General features: G+C 39.7%; 1 protein-coding gene across 5 annotated transcripts in view; it reads left to right on the top strand.

The window, feature by feature from the left end:
• The window catches only part of LOC115026148 (poly(rC)-binding protein 3), a 70,827-nt gene that overhangs the window by 18,899 nt on the left and 37,079 nt on the right, over window positions 1-14,849 (top strand). For 4 of the 5 annotated variants that reach the window (XM_029458797.1, XM_029458795.1, XM_029458796.1 and 1 more), the window contains exons 2-5: window positions 6,545-6,601; window positions 6,783-6,845; window positions 7,678-7,770; window positions 8,062-8,172. The gene's annotated coding sequence lies outside the window, so the exon portion shown is untranslated. The remainder of the gene's footprint in view (window positions 1-6,544; window positions 6,602-6,782; window positions 6,846-7,677; window positions 7,771-8,061; window positions 8,173-14,849) is intronic. The other variant, XM_029458794.1, reaches the window with a different exon arrangement.

The raw sequence follows: 14,849 nt of genomic DNA, 5'->3' as shown, positions 1-14,849 counted from the left end.
ACCTGGTTTCGTTCCGTCTTCCAGTCTGGCTTTGTACCATTTACAGATTGCCTCATTGACATTATCAGGTCAACCATAAGCATATCCAAAATATTGCCAAATAGGCGCTTTTGCTTTGACACCAAATCCTCCACCATCGTCTTGTCGGCGCTCGTCCTGTGATAAGTGAAATCTGACTCCTGCTACTCTGTGCTGTGACTCTGCTGCTGCTGCACTTAGCAGACACTTTGACTTTATATATATATATATATATATATATATATATATAGTATTGACAACAGCTTAATATTTGACAAATTACAGTTTATTTATTTGATGAATAAAATGTCAAATACAATTTGAATTTTGTATTAAAGATACAATTGTTATGCTCAGTAACTTCTCGCTGCACACACACACACACACACACACACACACACACACACACACACACACACACACACACACATAACACCACATGCAAATAGGAAGGAGGTGTACACTACAGACAGTATGCACATGCACAAGGTCTTGTGTTGTCAACAAATGCACATACAGACAGACCCTGCACACACACAGCTCACCACCCGACAGCGGCTGTGATGAGCAGGCAGAAAGGAGAGCCTCTCTGGGCATAAATATGTCCAGCGTCAAGATCTACAGCTGGCAATTCCATCTCCAGTTGAAGCCTCGTCGATTGCTTTTTGCCCCTTCCCTGCAACTCATGTAGGCGTGCAATACACACAGACAAAAACATGGCCTTGCACGCGTGCATGCACAGGCACGTAATACACACAAAATGAGGTGGGGGTCACAGATGGAATATTTAACCAAATGAAAATGACCTCTCAGTTTAATTGAGGATTATGCAAACACATCCATCCATCATACGTTGATGTTTTGTGCAGCGGAGCAGCAACCTACAACCAAGGAAGCAGTCTTACACTAGCACTTCTCATACAGAGCAACGTGTCTGGAGGTCGCACCAGAGCCAGGGAAGTCTGGGATCACTTTGAATAGATATCTATGTTTCAATTAAATGCTTTTATCATTCATAAAAAAAAAAGAACTGCAGTTGAAAATTAGCCAGGTGGCTACGATTTACAGACATCTTGATTAATGTGCGTTGACCTTACAAATAAATAATATTTCTCCCTGTAAATCATATCAGATACATTTTAATTAGGTGTGAGATTTTTTACAGTACAGATGATATTGAAATTCCATGTTTGACCTGATCAACTACTTCTACTATCAACAGGATTCTTTTCCCCATGCAACCTTTATGTAACCAAGTCGCCCCACTGAGACTCTTAATCATCCTTGACCACAGATTAGTGTTAAACACAAGTGAAGTGTAATGGAAGGAAGGGTGGCTGTATGAAAGATGCCATATTGTATTGAATAAGAAATTCAGTTTTAACTGTAATTTCTTATATTTAGGTACCTTTACATTTGGTTCAATTTACATCCATACTGCATGCTGTATCGCAGATGAAACCACAGCATGCTGTTGGCATTAATAATTAGGGATGCACCGATTGATCGGCCAATTATTCGCTTTGTTGAAAGCTCTCAGTCAATCTGCAGATAAGATGAGATCCACCGATGGCATTGGCCGATGTTTCTCTGTTGTGCTGCAGTTTTCTGCCGGCTAAATGGTGACACTGATTCGGACACAACTCTGGCATGACGTGGGAGCGCAACGGGTGCTATGTCCATGTGGTTTGTTTGGAAATGAAAATGAAAGAAAATGTCAGCTTTGTGGGAGTAGTACACTGTCTCAGGGAAATATCAGCGACAAGCAGTTTGAAAGACATGTTTCTTTTCAGAAATGCGACCGCTCTCGGATATGGGAGAAATAATCAGCTCCGTTCTCACATCTTGGATGAGAAGAGAAATGCATTTTGTCATAAATTTGTACGATTTAATTAGTGCTCATTCAAAGATAGTGTAATAAATAATTGTTTCCTTGGCACAGAAGGGAGATATATAACAACAGAAAACATCGGCCAAATTGTTATTTTAAACATCTGTCCCGTCTACAATTAAAACAATCGGTGCATACCTATTAATAAACCTTCAGTAGCATGTAAGTTGTACATTATTCTACGATAATTAATGTTATTTGGGTGAAACATTCCTGTCCAACAACTGACTAGATCTTGAAGGTGTATTTAGCTTCATATTTTCTGGGAGAGCAAAAGTCCATAAATGTATAATGCGACACAGCAAGTGCACATCAAAGTTCAATAAACTTTAACTCTCTATGAAGGCAAAATGCAACTTTATTATTGATGCTGAAGTTTTCATATGCTGGTCTCTTACAGCGTCAGTGTTCGGCAACTCTGACAAAAACACCTCAGAAGCAAAAATCCCTTTAAAAAGACAGGAGTCAAGAAAGCTGATGCACACTCTCAAATAAACATAGCATGACTAATCCCTCCTCACAAATGACAAGGCCTAGTCATCTTACACACAATGAATGGTCTCCCTCTACATAACTTCAAAGCAAAGCATTTGCCACAACACAGACTTGAGTGATGGAACTACGTTTCTGTTAGTAGCTCACAGGGTTAACTAAACAAGCAATTCCTGCAGGGCAGCATTTGATAAAAAGCTTGATGGGGCCAGCTAAGCTCCTGTGATTGGCCTTTGTGTGTGAAAGTGACCACTTAAGTGCTGTGCAGCCCCTCCTGAGTGTGTTTGTAGGCATAAGCACTTCCTCTGGCTTTTTGAGCCTGCTCGCACTGTGTGTTTGTGTGTGTCCTTGAGAATGTATTGCTGTGTGTGTACATGCTCACTGGTGCATTTGTAGTTGTTTTTGCTGTGTGTGCATGTGTGTGTGTGTGAGAGAGAGAACCTCTGTGTTTTTAAAAGCCCTGCTCCATTGTGGTGGTGTGATAGTGTGTTTGCATAATGTCAAACATTTTATTTACTTTAAAACAAAATAACTGCAGCTTTTAAAAGTGAGATTATTCAGATTCATTGCTAGTGGCCACACACACAGAAAGCTATATATATACGAAATGTAAATTGTCATTTTAAACACATTTCCTGCATTTCTACACCACCTAACCTATTGGATTAAATGAAGAAACAGCCACATTCTGTTATAACAATTATGTCAGTATCAAATAGTGATATGTGTGTTTCGGTAAAACAGCGCCCCCGCCAGCGCATAAGTAACCTTTAAGGCAGAGAGTGGTACTGCAGCAGCACGGGAGACTCCGAGAGCCTTTCAAATCACAATGATAAAGAAATTCAAATTAAGTTTGGTGAGAAGTTGATGAGGGAAAAGATGCTTAAATCACAAAGACACCACAGTAACTGTAGAAAGCGCTGTGTTGTGTCAAAGTGGTGTCAGTGAAAATAATGTCCCTTCTGCCTTCTGTCAGGTGAGAAGAGGGGTGAATACCTGGATATAATTAAAATAATACTTTCACACGTGCTCTATGGTGGATAAGGTGTTTGTGGAATTACACTAGATGATTGGACTCATTTAGAAAGAAGAGCCGGGAGCATGGGAATAAATTACATTCCCCTCGACGGTGTCTCGCTGCTGCACAGCCGCTCCGACACTTGTACCGTAACGGTACGGATAAATGTGCAACACAAATACACATTCATATACATCACTCTACATTTCTCTGCCGTTTATTCATTTGCAATCACTGTCTACTGTATACAAATATATATATTTTACTTTGCGTATATGGTTTATATTTAACTTCTGCTCTATTTTATGTCTAAGATTCTCATTTTGTGTTTTTTACTTGCATGATTTTCTTTCATACATATTTAATGAGCATTGTTAGAGGGAACCTGAGATCCAAGATTTCCATTGGCAATGACTGCTTTGCTGTAATATTTGTGCATATTAAAGTACTAATACATGACAATATACTATAACATATACTAGTAAATACAATATACTAGTAGATTCTACTCCAGCACATTCCATAAGATATGACAGATAAGCGGCTTTGAGGTTAAAGCACTGCCTTTCAGTTTTAAGGGTGTTTCTAGGTGTTCAGATCCATATTGGGTCAACAGTGTAGGACTGGTAGCACTTTTAATACTTAACAAATGTATTGCTACAATGTGCCTATTGATTGATTCCAATTGATTGGTTACCATTTGACTCCAATCACAAAAAATGGTCCATTCCTCACTTTAATCCATGGGTCTTCAACAGGGGGTCCTTGAGGTTGTGAATTGATTTTGTAATAAAGGCTCACCCTCACCTTTCCATGTACACGTTTATTGTGACCACATCAGGACATATCAAGTTACTGTAGTCTTAACATTATCTTTCTACACATCAACATTAGCATATTACAGCTAAGTGGGCTCCCAATTTAAAAATGCTATTTGACTCACAGAATGTCTGCTCGCAAATAGATAAATAATGGTGAAGTTATTCACAGGAGGTTGCTGTGGTGCCGCCTTCCAGTAAAAGCTGCTCACGCAGCACGTACGGCCATTAAGTTTCACCTGCTTCCTTCCCATAACTCATCCACATTAGTGTCTTTGTCTGGCCGAGTCTACACACACATGAATGGCAAAAAAAGGAATACTTTGATATTTATCTTGGTGGCTGTAAAAATAAATATTGGACCTCATGTTCAAAGGTCGTGTTCAGTTTTTATCGTTTTCTTTCTTTTTCCTGTTCCTCTAATTAATGAATATGACAAAAAAAGCATGTCTGGTTCCCTGACCTGCAGATACAGCTGAATGAGCCTCATTGAGATCCAAGATGGATTTCTTCCTCACACACAGATTTGAACGCTCATTGCTGCCACCGGTGGCCCATTATTATTTTATGAATCCCTACAGTTAGAACATAATAAACATGTGTGTAGACACATATTAAATATGCTTTTCTACATATCCATATTCCTATATGTGGTGCTCTGCTGCCTCCCCCCAACATACCTCTTAGAGAGAGAGAGAGAGAGAGAGAAGGAGAGATGTGTGTTCACCATCAGTGAAGGGCGAGTCCTTCAGCACATGGGGTCAGAGCTCTAATCTGAGGAGGTGATGATTTTTTTTGTGAGGATATTTAATGAGAGGATAAAAGCAAAAGTGAATCGGGGGATGAGTATGAGCCTTTTTAGATATCATTAAACATTAATACTGTCAGGGGGCTGGAGCACACTGGGGTCCTTTTCATTGACTTTCATGCTGCGTGCTAATAGACTTTCACCACTGGGGACCTCCACACACCCCCACCCAGCCCTCGGTGCAGGGCTAAAGCAAAAAGAAGATCAGATCGCCACCCCGCTTCTGAGGATAAGCTTAGTGTGTGTGTGAGTGTGTGTGTGTGTGTGTGTGTGTGTGTGTGTGCGTGTGTGTGTGTGTGTGTGTGTGTGTCTCAATTGTAGATTATGTGAGGTCATGCAATCTTTCTTGCTCTCTTTCTGTCTTTTGCTCAAAATGTATGATATGCGCATAACCATTCTAAAACTATTAAAGGCCCTGAAGAGACTAGCATATATTACCGCAGTGCTTAATCCTGAGCAGCACTTCAAATACTTTCCTTCACAATGATATTTTTGTGTGCATTTCCAGTGTAATAGTTGAAGTATTTAGCAAATTACTTTTGCTCTTAGTTCAAGTTTGAGTTAGTTTTAGACTTCAGACATGTAAGCAGTTTCCTTCTCATACTATATTTTGGTTAATTGGTATTTGTCTATAAAACAGACTTCTTAGTTAATATTTAGAAGCCTGGTCATGTTCCCTGAATAATGCACTTCAGTTAGGGCTGCAACAATTATTTTTATGATCAATTAATCGGCCCAATATTTTTCTCGATTTATGATTTTATCTTTAAAAATGCCAGAACATAGTAAAAATGCATATCACCGTTTCCTAAAGCCCACGTTGACGTCATTACCTTGATTGTCTCCCTACCAACAGTTAAACATATTCACTTTCCTAATTAACGGGAAATAAAAATTCTGCAAATCCTCACAATTGAGAAGCTGGAACTGAGTGTTGTCGGCATTTTGCAAGAGAAATGACTTAATTAATTGATTAGCAAAAAAGTTTCAAATCATTTTTGTTGATCACAGATTTCATTAATAGAGTAATCTTTTCAGTTTTCTTCACAGGATTTTAATTTGCACTTTACCGTCATACAAATGATAAATGTAAGAGTAGTTGAAGCCTATTCAGCTGCTGTTATGTATGTACATTCAATCATTTAACTACTGTTACTGCTACCTATTTATAGATCACTTTTTCTAAATGCTGTTGTTCTTATATTAACTTGTGTTAATACACAGTACATTAATTCTCATTTAATCAAAGTTCCTTCTCACTGAATGGTGTTTGTTACGTAAAAGACCAACAGAGGGCAGTGGTCCCCTTCAACAGAAAAGAGACTTGTCAGCGCACGCAACCTCAAAGCCTGTGTGAGTGTGTGTGTGTGTACAGCTGGGTGTGGCTGGGAATAGAGGATTCAGTGGGGTATGGGCGGATGGCGATGGAGAGAGCTGTTACTGTACAAACCTTTAAAACACACGGAAACTAAAAATGAATAAATGAATCTCATCCACAGGAAGTCCTCTCCTCTCTTCCCCTGGAGCGCTGTCTGTCAACAACTCAACTGCACCATGTAAGAAACATTAGCACAACTTGCACTGATGAATCATTCAGTAATGTTGCCTTTATTCAAAATTGAACCCTTCATGCCTTCACTAATAATGTAATCATTTATTCTAACAGCAAAGGAGTGCATGGTGGGCTTTCACATCATCAGTATTGTCTTTAAAGCACTATTTTCCTTGTTCCCACAGATCCACTGAATCCACCTCAACAGTGATTTGATCTATTACACTTCTGCTGGGCAGGAGAGCAAAGTAAGTGGTCGTATTCAATTAGATTTTAGAGAATCCAGACATTTTGAAAGATAGATGGATCACAATCCACCCGATTTGCTTGTAGCAGGCCCTCTGGATTATCAAGCACATCCATCAACAGTTAGTATTAACACTCTACACACTCTTATGGAATTGCAGGCTTTTTTTTATTTATTATATATACTCTCTGATTGCATTATTCTGCACACCCCGTCCAACTAATACTTTGTGGAAGCACCTTTTGCATACAGCAGCAAATCTTTGTGAATAAGTCTCTATTAACATTTGTCTTTGCCAAAAAAAAGTTAAAGTTCCTTCAAACTGTGTGGAGGTCTCTGGTGTTCAGCTCTCTGTACGTCATTCCAGGGGATTACGGTCCGGGCTCTTACTGGGCCGTGTCATTCCAAGACTTTGCTTTTCCTTTTCTGAAGACAGGCCTTGGTCGACTTGGATGTGTGCTTTGGGTCCTTATCATGTTAGAATGTGAACGTCCTCTTCATCTTCAGCTTTCTAACAGAGGCCAGCAGGTCTTGTGCAAAGATATCTTGATATTTGCAGCTATTCATTATCCCGTCTATTTTGAAGAGAGCCCGACCCGGCTGAAGAGAAGCCTCAGCCACAGATTCCCACAGAATTCACTCAACTATTCAATTCCACTACATTCATAAACTGCTTGAGTGTTTGAGAATACCTCTTACACCACAGACAGTTATATAGCATACACTGTAACTACTCTGCTTCCAAGGCGCTCCACAGCAAAATATTTAATCTGTTAGATCCCCATCATTTATCAAGTTTTCATGTCTTATCCCTGTGATCTGTTTATGTCCAGACGTCTACTCTCCCCATTCTGCTGGAAGGCTGCCAGCCACAGGTCACATGACCTGGAAGAAAAGACTTGGGAGACTTTTGGGACCCCTCTTCGGTGAGACACAGCTTCTTATTGTTGTTACTTGCAAACACTGTGAGCAACATGACTGATGGGTTGCTCTATTCTGATTGAAAGGCAGGGGTTGCCTGGGTTTGCTTCAAAATGTATCAATCCTGTGCAGAAACACAGAATGTACAAAGGAAAAACAATCCATGTATTAATAATGTATACTTCAATACATTTTAAAGTGATTTTCTAGTGCTACAACATTCTGAATAATCAACTTTTTAAGGCGCATCCGTATCCTCTGTTGCAACCTCTCTTCATCCATTATTTTTCATTGAGCTTTAGCATGGGCTGGTAATCAACCTGAAGGGACGTCCAAAGGCTGATGAACTGACCTGCGTCTGTGTGAGTCCTGTATGCCCTGGGAATACAACACCTAGCGCAAATCTGGTGAGTAATGACACTCATTTCATCGGGGTAATTGTCTATGAGGTTTAACCAACAGGTGTCCTTGTTTTGAATATTTAGGCTGAATGATGGCTGATGGGGATTGTTTCACTGGCGTTGACACAAGTCAGACCATTTTGAATAAGCCTTACCATCAATGATACAATGTGGACAATATGTGTTAGTTTGCCTGTGAATAGGAAAAATGTTTTATGTTTATGACTCCACATCAAACATTGGCTCGTCATTGTTTCCAATTCTCATATCACTTATTATCTTCCTCTGTTCTGCCTCTCAGTCAGCCAAAATAGTCTAAATGTTCTGTGCTGTTAGATAAAGTAACAAGGTATATACTCCTCTGTCACTCCAGACTAGTGGTCAACCAATATGGATTTTTCAATGGCCGATGTCTATATATATCTATGTCTATAGAGAGCAGGGCGGTCGATGACCAAAGTATAATATGGACACCATGCTGTTGTTTATTCTGATCAAATACAACAGAATAAGCAGAACCTAAATGAACATTTATTCACTTTGAACGAGGCAGACCAGTCTTTCTGTCCCGGATGTAAGGGTTCAGCTCACTCTCCTCAGCAGGAGCTCCATGATGACTGTGAGCACCAACAATGTACAACAAGACCACATTCGGTCAACAAGACCAGAGGATTTCTCTTCCTCTTCCCTTATTCGTTTAGGATCAGATCCTTGCTCTCCAGTGGTGGCTTGTTGTTGTTCAGACTCAGAGACAATGGCTTTTTTAATCTAAACTCTGCAACATTGTCTCCAGGAGTGTTTTGATTCCCCTGGTTATGGCGCCCTCTTCCTGAAGCAGCATCTCTTCAGCACTGCAACACTTTGGATGCTGTACGAGACAGAGACCTCTTGCTCATCTCAAGAGTCACTTCTCTGATAGGGCCCAGTGTATTGATCAAATTTGAGATCTCATAGTTCTGTGGTTTTCACATATCCCCCACTGCTCTATGACTGTCGATGCCTTTGTTAGTCTATAAAACGATGATTTAGCTTCTCAGAACCAACAGTCTGAGGCAGTGTTACTCATTTCGCGGCTCTAATTGGTGGCTCGCGTGGCAGTGGGCTAAATAAAGGGGTGATAGATATGATTATGGAGTCAATACAGATATTTCATAAAAACACTAAAAACAAGCAGGGCTATTACATACAACCCATTAAAAACACAGTGTCTGCTCTATTAGCCTACAAATAATTGATCATAATAATTGATGAAAGATGCAAATATAGACTAGAAACAAGAGATTTAAACTTGCTCGGCACTACACTGACTCACTGCGGAGTTGCCAGTTTTGGCGGTCTATCAGCGCTACAATGGTGAATGTGTTCTTGGACGGGTAGATACGTGGTGGGCTAGTATAGAAATAAATAACTTAAGGTTATTAAAAATATATTAACATAAGAATGCTTACGAATATGGACATTTGCTAAAATATAATTTATATCGCTAAATTTGAACATTTAAATTGAAGGATACTACGACCAACCTGGCACTTCATACTCACGTTAGCTTGGCTCCGGTCGACTCGCTTTCACCATGACATGCTAGTTAGCACGTCTTTCTACAGACTGTAAAATGGATCGATTTCTTATTAAAAGGTTTCACACCCGGTGGACAGAAACAAAGCGTGACAAACGAGGGAAATTAAGATTTGTCTTTGGAGCATCAAACCACCGCGGAATCGAGAGGAAGATGCTGGAGATGTGGTTTGTGGACAGACAACAGCTGCTCCCATTAAAAAAAGAAAGGTACGAGCCATACAAGACGAGCATAGGACATTTAGACATAGTAGAAAGAGGAATTTTTATGTGTCCTCCACGAGTCGAACCCTTTGTGCTTAATGTGCAAGGCCCGCTCTGGTTTTAAGAGAAGTCATTTGGAGCCGCATTTCCAAACAACGCATCCAAAATTCAACGAAACTTATGCACCTGGAAGAGAAATTGGTAAATAAATTTTAAAAAAGCAGCTTTCTTCTCTTTCTGGACAACAAAGGCTCATAAACAGGACAACTAATACAGCTGAACGATTATCTGAGGCATCTTTTGAGATCGCATGGATTTTGGCTCGGGCAAAAAAACCTTCTCAGACTCAGATTGTGAAAGACAGCTTTTTGGCTTCAGCAGAAATATTGTTTGCAGAGTTTGACAACATCATCCCAGTATTAAGATAATCCTGCTTTTATTGAATGCATTGGTTGGCTGCATTGCATATTGTATGTTCTGGGTGGGATGACAGATTAATAAGCTTTTTATGACTGGATGTAGCTTTTCATACTTTGCGGTAAAAGTGGCTCTCCTATTGACTTTGTCCTCTCAATGTGGCTCTCATGTAAAAAATAGTGAAGACCACTGCTCTGAGGTGAAAGACAAATGGAGGCCGGCATTCTCTGGTGCTGTCAGTGCTTGGAATTTCTTCACAACCTCTGTGAACACACTGTACTCTATCTCTGTACGGTTGTTCTTCTCACTTTTAATGCTATACCTTGGTTCTGCCACAGCCAACAACCGCCAAAACCCCACATTTGAAACCATGCGTGGTTGTCTGTGGCAATAATTTCTATTATTTAAGTGTCCATTTGGTTTGACTTAGGATCCAATTTTTGCCATTTTCTTTGAGCATCAAACATCTGTGTTATAGTAGACTGAAGTGAGTCAGCTCTACCTGTATCTTCTTTTTTCTTCTGATCCTCTTTAGGAGGTGGCGACTCTACCAGATGTTTTGTGGTGTTTTTTTTCTTCAGGGTTTCAGCTCGATTGATCACCAGTTCACTGCATATTGCACTTGGCCTTTCCTGGTGTTGGCCCAGTGGAATACTGCCATTAGGGACTAGAAGTCATCTAAAACTAAAAGTTTTGGAAAAGAATTACAACATTCGTTCATGAATGACAAACAGTAATCTTAGAATTTAGCTGCGTCATAGCCAGAGATCCCTTGTTTCTGTAGAAAATGATGATGATTTGATCAAAAGGGGTCAGAGTGGAAAGATTTCACAAGATTCATTATGGCATATTATTACTGTTAGCCCTGTAGAAAAAAAGTCACACTAACATAACAGGATTATATCTGAGTGTACTGCCGTTTCCTATTGTTTTATGTTTACATTATGCAAAGCACTGTAATCATAACAGCTACATACAAGTATTGTTATCAAAATACAAGTACCTTAGTGGTGTACTTCAGTACAGAACTGGAGCAAATATATTTTATATAGTAAAGTCTCTGTAATTCCAAAATCAAAGTATTTTTCGCTCCAAACTCAGTTTAAGTATTTAATACATTTATTTACTGTAAACCTGTTGTCACATTAAACCGCAGTTTACCGCTTAAGCGCACGGTCACACGTGAAATTAACAATCTTCTCTAATCTTCCAATCACATTTGCTTCCGGTGGCGAAGCAAATTCACATCTACTTTCCCGTAAGTTTAACTTTGGTGAACTTTTAGGCAAATATGAGAAGATGTGCTCCGCTATAGTCAGCGCTCGGTTCAGTTTGCCATTTGCTAAGTGATAGTAAGTAAACATTAAGACTGGCCAATGAAAAATCTTACCGTTCTTTCACAGGTTACATCCAGCATCTGCACATTTCCCGCTGTTTCACAGCAGCAACTATCGTCTGCTCGTAGAATGGCAAAAGTGACAGAAGGGGGAGCACTTACTTCACAGCAGCCACACTGACACTGGCTGCCTGCAGATGTGTCAGCAGACATTTTTTGTAAGCGACCTTGGGAGTGCAGGTTAATTTGTCGGCCGATAAATGACATTTTACTACTACTCCAAACTTTATCTCTTTTCTGTTCCACTGTTCTCGGTAACACGGTGTCATTTCACACAGAGGGTTTAAACTAAATCTGCCATGTGCTTTAGACTTCTTTCTAACTGGAAGTTAGGCCTTGGTGTGTTAGTGGTTCACCTAAATATTTGGTAACGTGAGAACCAAGAAACCATAACCCAACCAAAGTAACCCAATAGTTTGTTTTGTGATTTATAGTTTGTGTAGCAGCTGACAGATATCCATGGTTGGCTCCGTAGAATGTCAGTGGTGACATCAGTCATATGCATTGATTTCATGCATGTGACCTTCAGATCCATAAAAAAAAGAAAAGGAACTATGGGACATGTTTTTGTGACGTCCATCTGACTCATATCTCATATTGTCATCAATATTTCACTTATGAACTATACTGTTGTTTTAAGGGACTGTACATTCATGATGACATGCTGGACATTGCATATCTTACATCTTTCTTACATTTATCAAAAACTAAAAGATAAGGAGAAAATAGTTGGGATGGTGCCTGCTGGGAATGAAGGTATTTATTTTCCGTACAAATACCCATGCACAAGAGTTGCCAACTGCAACCAGTCAGGTTGGTCATTTGCATTGCTCCCTTGAATTCCCACATCACAGAGGACCCCATACGTGTAGCAGTGACTGATATTGCAGAGCTTCAACTCTGTCTTTTAAAACTTCACATAGGCTGCTTTCTTTCCACCACCATTGCTTTATTTGAGAGCAAACACATCAAGACGGGTGATAAAGGAAGTAAAAGTGCACAAGTTTTTCCGCATTGATATGTTCGTCTGTCTGTCTGTACGCAAATGCTTTGAGCATGCGTGTGCATACACATGTACGTCTGTTTTGACTTGCTCCCTTTCATCAGCCTATTGGGGAAGCACACTGTGCCTCTGCTACCTCTCGCAATAATATGGAGTCAGTAGCATTCACCATGCAGAAAGATGAACTAAAAACACACAACGTTCTATAGAAAGCCTCCACTGGCTAAATGAATAAGATGACATCATAGCAACACATTACAACAAGTGTTTGAATGACCAGATACAACTAAACACAATATACATCAGGTTGAAAAACGTATCAACTTAAAAGTACATCACACAATCTGGTGTGAGTAGGTTGATTGAGTATGCTTATTTCACAGCCCATTCAGTACATTACATTTGTAATTGTTTTGATTGAAAGAAGTTAGTAGTAGTAATTAGCTTTGATTTATATGAAAATCATTATTTTTGTTCTTTCGATGTTCAGACAGTTGAGCATAATAGAAAGAGGCATCTCAGAAAACAACACTTTACTAAGCACAGATGTCTGTTGGGGCCGAAGGCTTGTTGACTCAATTCTGAACAAGATTATATCGTATTATTAACAGGATTAGTGTGAACCAAGTGCAGTCTATCAAACTGCATCACGGAGACATATGCTGAGTTGTACATCAAAACGACACCAGAGGGGAATAAATGGGCACGGGGAACGTTTATGGTTCCTGTTGATGGAAGGGTTATAACATTCACTTTTTCCAGACTTAATTTGGACTAATTTACATAGAAAGAGGGCTCAAACACTTCAGAAGAATTATCTGATTTATCAAAATATCTGTGATTGCAATTGTGATATGATTTGCGATACGAGGGGCAATGATCATTTTTACATTGTTATTCTTTTTTTCATTGAAAACAATAATGTGGGACTTTTGCTGAGATCTGTACCAAAGATGTTTTTCTTCTGTTATGGTGGGGAAAAGGTGAGGACCCAAATGCAAGTTCCAGACGAGGAGATTAACAAAACTTTAAACACAAACCAGGACGACACAGGAAGCACAAGGAAACATTTACTACCAGGGTGACACTTAGATGACGAACTGACATGGAACACTGGGACAGACAGGCATATATACACACAGACACTAAACGAGGGGAACGAGACCCAGATGGGGAGAGAAGCTAAAACACAGGAGGAACAAATCAACAATCACACAGAGGGAAACACACAGACAGGAAGTACTAGATATGACACAAGGGGGAGTGAACACTTCAAAATAAAACAAGATATACAAAATCACCATCATGACAGCTTCAGTCTGTAGAATATGTAGGCCGAGACATCTCTGCAGCAACACAATATTTAATTTAAAATGCTTTTTCGACACACTTGGCCTCTTAAGAATATTGTGCCTCCTGTGATTTGAAAATTGTTGTTGTCCGTACTGTGATTTCAATAACATTTCTATTAATTGTTCAGCCCCACATAGCATCATCAAAATTAATAACTTGGAATTCAGACAAGAACATCCATAGGAGTATATAATAAGAATGATGTACAATCTAGTAACCAGTGGGAACAATTCAAATGTGTAACAAATACACACACACACACACACACACACACACCATACACACACACACACACACACACACACACACACACACACACACACACACACACACACACACACACTGATAAAGTTCTTATACAACTTCATATGCAAACAAATGTCATACTGCAGCTCTTCCCTCATTATTTTGCGATTGGTTCAGCCCACTCCAGCACTATCACTAAACTGACCAAGGAGAAGCACTAAAGCAATGCAATGAAGTCAAATATTAATGAGAGTTGAAATTTGCTTTCCTGACATGATCTCAGAAACTCAGCTCTTAAATCTTGCAGGAGGTTTCTTAAGATCCAAATGCTCAGTAAACAGCAGCCGACTCTCCTCTGTCTAACTGGCCACTTCTGCTTCTCATCAGGTGATGTTGCTGTTTAAGGCATCAGTCCGTGCACCATGAGGTAGTTAAAGGGATTTCCCGGCTGATTTTCAACCAGCTCTGTGTCCCTACACTGTGGGAAGG

This window comes from Cottoperca gobio, chromosome 21, assembly GCF_900634415.1.
Source record: "Cottoperca gobio chromosome 21, fCotGob3.1, whole genome shotgun sequence".
Classification (NCBI taxonomy): Eukaryota; Metazoa; Chordata; class Actinopteri; order Perciformes; family Bovichtidae; genus Cottoperca; species Cottoperca gobio.
Note: the sequence above shows the minus strand (reverse complement) of the source record. Positions and strands in the feature narration are given on the sequence as shown.